Source organism: Coptis chinensis, chromosome 1, assembly GCF_015680905.1.
Source record: "Coptis chinensis isolate HL-2020 chromosome 1, ASM1568090v1, whole genome shotgun sequence".
NCBI classification, from domain to species: domain Eukaryota; kingdom Viridiplantae; phylum Streptophyta; class Magnoliopsida; order Ranunculales; family Ranunculaceae; genus Coptis; species Coptis chinensis.
In genome coordinates, this window is record NC_141456.1 from 40,047,827 (window position 1) to 40,057,750 (window position 9,924).

A 9,924-nucleotide genomic window follows, 5' to 3' on the forward strand; every position below is an offset into this window, starting at 1 on the left:
TGCAGATGAAGTGCATGAACAACCACCTGAGCAAGAAGAAGTGTTGAGCCACAAGAAGATAGGGTTATGAGATCCGACAGAGAGAGACAATCTTCAACCAGGTACCCACCACATACGTATGTTTTACTATCTAATGGTGAAGAACCTGTGTACTATTAAGAGGCTCTTGAAGGTATAGACAAGGAGAAGTTGTTGAAGGCCATGCATGATAAGATGGATTCTTTGCATAAGAATCACACTTATGACTTAGTTGAGAAACCGAAAGGAAGGAAAGTTCTTAAGAATAAGTGGATCTTCAAAGTCAAGCATGAGGAGAATAATCCATATCCAAGACACAAATCTCACCTTATTGTGAAGGGATTCAGTCAAAGGAAAGGTATTGACTTTGATGAAATTTTCTCTCCTGTAGTTAAGATGACTTCTATCAAGGTGGTATTGGGTTTGGCCGCATGTATGAACTTAGAGGTTGAGCAACTAGATGTCAAAACAGTTTTTGTTCATGGAGATCTTGAAGAAAATGTCTAAATGGACCAACCAGAGGGGTTTGAGTTCAAAAGTAAGGAGCACCTGGTATGCAAGCTGAAAAAGAGCTTGTATGGGTTGAAGCAGGCACCGAGACAGTGGTACATATAGTTTGATTCCTTTATGGTGAAGCATGGCTACATGAAGTCTGCTTCCGACCATTGTGTGTTTGTTCAAAATTTCCAGATAGGGATTTCATAGTGCTATTGTTGTTGTATGTGGATGATATGTTGATAGTTGGCTAGAACATCAATAAGATATCCAAGCTAAAGAAAGACTTGAGTAAGTCTTTTGAGATGAAGGATTTGGGTAAAGCAAAAGAGATACTTGGGATGCGGAGCACTCGTGACAGAAAGAGTGGGAAGTTGTGGCTTTCATAAGAAAGCTACATTAAGAAGGTGTTGAAAAGATTTAACATGGATCAAGCGAAGCCAGTCAGTTGTCCGCTTAGTGGCCAGTTCCGTATGACCAAAGGTATGTGTCCAAAGGGTGAGCATAAGCATAATGAATTAGAAAAAATTTCTTATGCATCCACAGTGGGCAGCTTGATGTATGCAATGGTGTGTACAAAATAGGATATTGCTTTCGCCGTTGGTGTTGTAAGCCAATTTTGTCAAATCCGGGTAAAGAGCATTGGGAAGGTGTTAAGTGGATATTGAGATATCTCAAGGGCACTTCCAAAGAATGTTTGTGTTTTGGTGGGAGTAAGACCTTACTTGAAGGCTATACAGATACATACATGGAAGGTGATGTTGACTCGATGAAGTGTACTTCTGGTTATCTGTTGACATTTGTAGGGGGAGCAGTTTCTTGGCAATCGAAGTTGCAAAAGTATGTTGCCCTCTCCACTACAGAAGCCGAGTATATTGTAGCCACTGAGTGTTGCAAAGAGATGCTATGGATGAAAAGGTTCTTCAATGAACTAGGTCTAAAGCAGAAACAATTTGTAGTTCTGTGTGACAGTTAGAGCGCCATCCATTTGAGCAAGAATCCGAGTTTTCATTCTAGATCCAAGCACATACGTGTGCGTTGTCATTGGATTAGAGAAGTTCTCGAAAAGAAGCAATTGTGCATAGAGAAGATCCATACCGACAAGAATGGGTTGGATATGATGACCAAGGTTTTGCCCAAGGGCAAGTTCGATGCTTGTCGTGCTACCGCCGGATTGGTGGCACACTCCTCCCACTGATTTGTGAATGCGTGGAAGTATTCTCTCTCATGGTTCGGGAGGGGGAGATTGTTGGGTCCCTCACCACGTGAAGTATTGGAAACTGGTTTCATTTTGGAAACCAATTGGAGTTGCCTATTGGACTTGGGTTTCTAATTATTTTAGGAAACCAAATTGGAACTTGGGAGTCTATAAATACTCTCATATGTTAGTATAACAAAGAAGTGAGAGAAAACCAATTTTGAGAGCAACCAAAATTGAGATAAAACCCTTGCAAAGAGATAAAGCTAGCTTGTAAGGAGAGAGATTATTAGAAGAGAGATCTAGTAAGTGTTGGAGAGACTTGTGAGGAGTGATTGTAATCTTCCTTCCCAATCTTATAAAGGATTTGCTCTTGTGGATTAGGTATCATTGGCCGAACCACGTTACATCTTGTGTTGTTGTATGTTTTACTTTCTTTGCATTATTATTACTTGTTTATGATAGTTGTTGATTGCTTAGATAGTTGGGCTTGCTAGGTTGGTTGTAGTGAAAGTTTAGATTTTTCGATTGGAGTATAGAGTGTTCATTCAAGCTATTTTAGAGGGGATCGATTGGTATCGTTTTCCCCGACAATTACTCATTCTTTACTCATTAAGGGATAATTAGGTTTGATCTGCATTTAGATCTGACCAACGAGATCCATCATCCATTATCATCCATATATTCATTCTATCATCTCTATTCTACTCACATTACATAAACGCAGATATCAACCCGATCGGGTTTTGGGTTCAGATGGAACATTTGGATTCAATTCGGGTTTGGGTTCAGGTTCGAATATGATGAAAATAGTCGGGTTTAGGTATGGCTAATTTCGTCCAGTCCCACCATAAAACCATTATGTTGTCTCTCTTTTGCAATTTGCCATACCCCATTATCTATGGTACTCGCTATGGGCATTGTGTTGGGCCGATCCCAAATTTTTTTTTTCCATTTTGTGTTGGGCGGACCCCAAAAAAAATTTTTTATTACAAAATTACTATTGACCTAAAAAACATATTTTCCAGTTATCATTGTTAGAAAAGAAAAGTTGTTTTCGGTCGGAGAGTTTTAACTCATTGAAGGAGAAGAAGATGGGTTTTTCCAGTTTAACTTGTTTTTCCAGTTTTGTTAAGAAATCGGTTTTGGGCGTGGGGCTGTATTGGACTCTTGGTAGTGGGCAACACAATTGCAGACTCCAAATTGAACCGGGTCTGCCCAATACAAAATGCGTCCGTCAATAACAGTACCCTTTATTATTTGTGTCACTTTAGGAATTTTCGCATATAATGTAAAACCTATCATTTCCCGTTTTCCACTATGTTCCTTGACAACTAATGCTTTAGTTATATAAACCAATCATTAACTGCGGCTAATGGTGGGAGCGCGGAAGACGAGCATGTGAAAGGGGATTTAACAGATAAACTTTTTGATCGAATCCTAAGGTGACCAGAAACCGAAAGGAAAACTCCAACAGTGACATCCACTATGTTCTCTAATGGACTAAAGAAACCTCGGTTGTCTTTACTATCGTTGGTGGTGAGCATCAACCACGGAAAACGCTTCAAGAATGAAGAAAAGTGACGCTTACCAAGCGCAACAGATCTCCACTACTGACAAACGGCACCAAACCTTAAAAAATCTGGTATTAAATCGATATACTAACCTAGGGAGATCCTCGGGAAGTTCAGACCAAGTATCTAGAGACATCTTCAATTCTTCCACCAAAGAATAGAGGAAAGAGATCAGGTTATGCAACCGACAATATAACTAGCGACCACAATTCATGTGAAGGCCAATGGTAGGGATTGGTAGGCCTTGGCAATACGAATACAACACGACATGAATTAATTTAGCTTTAGTATTTGGTATCAAGGACAAAAAATAAATAAAAATCAATAACCAGAAAAAGGATTATTGTTGGTTGTCTTGTTTCTTCAAAGTGAACAATATCATAACTAATTATCTCTGGACTTAAAAATTTAAAACTCCATTGAAATCAAATTGTTGTCATGCGCTATATCAAACAATTTTACCAGTACCAGAAACACCAGCTGTACAATGTATGTTACGTAGAGAACTCCTAACAAGAGTGATGACAACCTTAATTTCCCAAAGAACCAAAACATGTATAATATTCGACACAACCATAAAAGACAACAGTAAAATTAAAGGCAAGGGAAAAGGGAGAGAAAATTCTACTGTCATTGTTTGGAGAAGTTGTATACATGCCTTTTTGAGAATTCCCATTGATTATACAGTTCCATGAAGCAGTATATATCTTTGTTTTATATTTGAGATGTGTAGTGTGAGAGCTGGACAGTGAGAGATTGTAGGAATAACAGTGTTCTGTGTGTGTGTCTCAGTGTCTATGTTTTACTTGCAAAGTTCATAATGTTGCAAACTTAGAGAAAGATAGAGAGAGAGAGAGAGATAAGAAGATACCGGAGTGGAGTTGCTGATTTGAGAGAGTGTTTTTCTTCTTGATTTTGCAAACTTGAACAAGAGTGTTGAGTGTCACAGGTTAGTCTTATAAACAACGTGAAAAGATGGCCTGCTCTGTTGAATTTTATACACTGCACTTGGCCAGGAACCCATCACAGGTTATCTTATAGAGAGCGTGGAAGGACCTCTGTTGAATTTTATTCACTACACGATGCCCCGGAACCGATCACAGGTTATAGTTTTATAGATAGCGTGAAGGAGAGCCTGCTCTGTTGAATTTTATTCACCACACGATGGCCGGAACCCATCACAGGTTATAGTCTTATAGATAGCGTAGCAGGAGAGCCAGCTCAGTTGAATTCTATTCACTACGCGATGACCCGGAACCCACCAACTTTTTTTAGAGTGATTTTTTACTTTTCCTCCTAGAGCTCCAAGCGAAATTTGGACCACACACGGGTACACTAAATTCCTACCGAACAGAAAATTCTTCCTTACGCAATTGCCCTACACTGAAATTAGAAATTCTTTCAAGTTTCACTTTCACCAACATTGGTGTCAAATTGTATATCACACCCCAAATTTCCAGAAAATTTAAAATAGGGAATTATCCACACCCTATTCTATCTTCTGAAAATTTAGGATGAAACAAAACCCTAATAACCCATTAGCAACCACAATATTAAAATATGAGATCAAATTACAACCAAACAAACAACTTTTAATGTACAAATTTAAGAATTTACTAAACCACTCTATTACATCTGTTTCAAATCAAGATTTTATACTTCATAAAACTTATACCAGTAAGACTCTAAGAGCGAATCCCAATCAAGCGTCTTCATCCAATTGATTCCACTATCTATGTTTTAAGAGAACACACGCGTGAAAACAAAAGAAACATGGGTGACAAATTGAATTTTTTGGTATGAGTAGACTAACAACAAAATATATATAATAATCTTTCAAATTAATAAATATAACATTACTAACCATTTCAACTTGGAAGACAATATAGTTTCGTTTTCCAAAACGGCGTGTAGTTTCTTCCCAAGTAAGATTTCAATCCCAATATACATTTTCCAAGATAACTCACAACAGAAATACCACTTATTACATACAAATATGATAACTTAATTAAATATTGGTTTGATACACATTACCTTTAAGCCAGCACGTCGTCTCAGGGTAGGATATTTACGTCCCTGCATAAAAGATTAACAGATCCTACCCTCTTGCAAAAACAGAGTTAGACAACACTATAAAAAAATTTATCTCAGCCAGTCAAATTTTTATTCATAATCAAACCTCATTTAAGACATTGAAGTCTAATTAATACAACATAGTTCGTCCCGCATATTCGGAAAAAATTACTTATCATACCATCTATATCAAGGGTAGTCATTCACATGACATCATTATGTCATAAAATTTCCAAGTGCATAACTATATATCTTAGACTATTACAAGTTATTAATGCTTTCATAATAGCATATCATTTTAGAGTCATTCCACAATCACAGAAAAGATCACAAACATTCAATAATATTATTCCCAGTCACACTTCACATTCATAACCTCACACAAACCACCTCTATATTTCTTTGTAAGAAAGCATATACATCATAATACATAAATATTCATAGGCACTAACTCACTCATACGTAAAATCAATATTTCACTTTGCTTATTAATTATCTTGTTGACTCATTTATAAACAGACTCAACCCAACCTTTAGTTCCTACTCCACGATTTGCACTCCACACATTTGCCAAATCACACATACAAGTGTGCCTCTCTCCCACCGAGTATCACTATATCACAACCATCTCTGGGCTTTCCATACACATAATCACAGCCTCTTTGGCCATAAAATCTCAGGTCATTCATGACACATTCAATGAATACCTTGGGTCATTCCAGCCACATTCAAGGAATACCCATCATAACACTAACGGGCCATTCATGACACATTCAATGAATGCCCTGAGTCATTCCCGCCACATTCAAGGAATACCCAACCCTATATTCCCGTACATTCAAGGAATACGACCAATCCGCAAGGCGAATACCTTAGTTCCTCTCTAGGGCAGTCTAAACTATTGGGTCATTCATGGCACATTTAATGAATACTCGGGTCATTCATGGCACATTCAATGAATACCCATCTATCACATGACATCACAAGTTATAATATCTCATTACCAAATCCTGAGGTGTGGAGAGTTCTAAAAATGTGGGCGACACATTAAAACATTATTATCACTTATAATTATACTAGCATTACTCATGTCAAAACAGACCACACATGCAGAGAGTCATTTTCGCGCGTTAAGGCAAATCAAGCACTTAAATATCATTGAATGTAAACAGACTTATAATCAAACAAATACAATTTACATAACCATACTCATAAACACAATATCGTAAACAAATAGTTTATTAGCCCAAATTCAAGTCCACACACACTAATGTCAAAAACAGATCCACATATATTAAAGTCTATATTCATATACAACTTCTATTTCACACATATATATTTATGTAGTCTCAAAACAACAGTAATTTCTAACACAATCATATAGTTATCACACAAACTAATATATATATTATAGATATAGTGTAGTGTAGTGGCTGCACTTTTGCTTAAATCTACCTACGTATCCAAATCTTTCAAGATTGGAATCAAGCCTTCGTAATTCTTATCAGCCACATAGTCAATGTTATAATTTTCCTACATTCATCCAAATGACATGTAACTTAATTATTTAGAAACTAGGGTATGTAGACATAATTTTTCATGTAGAACTCGAAGTCCCAACCTCAGCCCATCTAGAAGAAAACTTAAGTTGAAAACGGTAAAAATCCTAATTTTTCAGCAAACTAGATTTATGACGGACTATCTTCCGAATGACACAACGCTTTCCACAGGTGTCCAAATACATCGAGGCTTTTTGCGTTGAAAAGATAACACACAAAACTTACTTTCTTATGTTTTACAAAAATACTCAATTTCATTATAAACGTTCGATAATTAAGCTCGAACACAGTGCAAGGAAACTGATTTCTGACGCACTGTTTTGTGCCAGTCAAACTTCCAAACACCATAATTAATTCCACAGCCCTTGGAATGCGATGAGGCCAATTGGAATAGAAAGAAGACTTCCAAATCTTTTTTTTTTTATGTTTTATAAAAATTCTAACTCTCACCCTAACTATTTTAAAACTGGACTTGAACACAGTGCGTAGAAACTGATTTCTGACGCACTGTTTTCTATTAACCAAACTTCCAGACCTTATATCTATCACCACAGACCTCGGAATGCAACGAGGCCAATTGGGTTGGAAAGCAGACACATAAAAAATATTTTTTCATGTTTTGGCAAGAGTTTGAATCTGACCCTAACTATGTGAAAACTCGATTCCAACCAGGCACAGACTGGATTTTTGAAATTAGAAAATTCTGACGTGCCAACTTCCGAACACGGTAACCATATCCACAAATCTCGGAATGCAACGAGGTCAATTGGGTTGGAAAGAAGACTCAGAAAACTCACTCTTTCATGTTTCGGTGAGAGTCTGAATCTGATTCTAACTAGGTGAAAATACAGTTCCAAAACAGACAGATCCTGATTTTCTAAAGACAGATTTCCAACTGCGTAACTTATCGACGTCATAACTTTTCACATACACATTCAATTAGAGACTTGATGCATACATACTAAGGACTCGTTGAACTTATCCTTTGATGTTTAGACAAAGTCCTCATAAAAAGGAGGTATACACTATCCCAGCTCTAAATTGAGTATTTAATCGACAACAACTCTCCGAACGAATCGGTATTTAACAATTACCATAAAGAAATCTTAAGTATTTAAATCCATACTAATGACACAAAAACAATGAACTCAGCGTATGCGCAACATCAATTTGTTTAAAACTCTTTCAAGATCAGTCCACTATTTACAAGCAAGAGGGGCAGAAAATACAAACATCAATATAAATCTAATGATCAATGATAGGCCAAACTCCAATTCATTTACCCACGTACAAGAATTTGTAAGTACTTCCACAGTAGACCAACACCAATATATTAAATTCCCAATTCACTTTAAGTTCACTAACAACATACCTATTGCATATCATATACAAAAATCCCTTAGAATCCATAAAAAAAAAAAATCAATAGGCTAACTACTCAAATTTATAGATTTTAAGAACATCCAATCACACACTAAAAATGGGTATAGAAAATAATGATTACTCACTCGTGATACGCTCCGACAGCTATCTATCAGTAGATTTCCAGCAAGAATCCTTCCTTCCCGTTTATGTGAAAACACTACTAAAAAAAAATGGTTTTATATCGGCTAAAAAGTGATATAAAAGACTTATTATATCGGTTTTTCAATAAACTTCAAACCGATATAAGTACCCCGATATATCGGAGATAACCATAACCGATATAATAAGTGTCTCTTTCTAGATCGGTTAAACATGAACTGATGTAATAATCTTATGTATTTATAACATAAATTCATTAAAAATTGATATAACTAACAGAGAAAACCGATATAAAAAAGAGTTATTATATCGGTTTTTATATTGTTTGTTATATCGGTTTTGATATTTGTCTGTTATATCGGTTTTTGTAAAATTGTTTAATATCGGTTGTTTTGTAACCGAAATAATATTATTATTATTTTTTTTTTAATATTAAAACCAATTGCAGCACCACAAAATAACCTCCAATCTCACAATATACCAACAACATCCTTGTAGTAAGCTAACAAAATAAGACTTGCATAAGAAAGCTTGCTATAGACAATTTTCCACTGAAAAAGTATGTGTTGCACTTTCATGTACAAAAAGTTAAAACAAAACAAAAAATCAAAAGTAACACAGGATGCCTCCATGTAAAGCTTCCTCAATTAGTTCTCTAACTTCCATTCCATGCATGTACAAAAAAAAAATTAAAACTAAAAAAACCAAAAGTAGCACATGATGTCTCCATGTAAAGCTTCCCCATTAGTTCTCCAATGAAAAATTTACCTACACGGCATAAATCAAGCACTTCATCAATACTTTGCAAGAGAAGCCTAACAAAATAATACCAAGCACGCATTACACCAAGAAATTAAACATGTAACTACTAAACTCCAAGATAAATCGCCAACCTAACATTGAATATTATTTTACACTATTTCACACATGGCAAATAAGTGTAGTAGTGTAAGTGTAAGTGTTTACTTAAGTGTAAGTGTAGTAGGAATAGACAAGTCTAACTCTTGTCCTTAATAGGAATACAAATGGAGGTAAGCTTGTTTTAGGTCATAAAGGGAATAGGTTTCATGCCATCAAGAAAGACAAACATGCATTCATGCTAATTAAGAGCCAAAAGCATAGGAAGTACCTATTCTCCATGGTTGATAAAATCCAAAATGTATTCAACTAACTCCAAAGCGAATATCATTAAGCTCCTCGTCTCAGATGTCGCTACTTCCCCAAGTTCTTTCAACTTAGATTTTGTCGACACGAGAGGATCTTCCATAAGGTGCTTCATAAATTTCATTCCATAAACGCCCGCGATTCCTTATTCCCTGTTTGTTTAGGGCACTACATAGAGATGAAAAAGTCACAATAATGGAGGATTAAACTATGTGGTATATCATCAACACAACTATTCATTCCTCACCTTCACCAATTCCCAAGTCGGATTTCCTTTAGTTCTTTTTCCCATTTCCATAGCTGCCACTTTCATCGCGAC

General features: G+C 36.1%; 1 protein-coding gene across 2 annotated transcripts in view; it reads right to left on the reverse strand.

Annotated features, from left to right (window-relative positions):
- Positions 1 to 4,510, reverse strand: part of LOC147523968 (putative F-box protein At5g55150) — a 28,753-nt gene extending 24,243 nt beyond the window's left edge. The window contains exon 1 of one of the 2 annotated variants that reach the window (XM_086601115.1): positions 4,157 to 4,510. The gene's annotated coding sequence lies outside the window, so the exon portion shown is untranslated. The remainder of the gene's footprint in view (positions 1 to 4,156) is intronic. The other variant, XM_086601109.1, reaches the window with a different exon arrangement.
- Between the last annotated feature and the right edge of the window lie 5,414 nt (positions 4,511 to 9,924).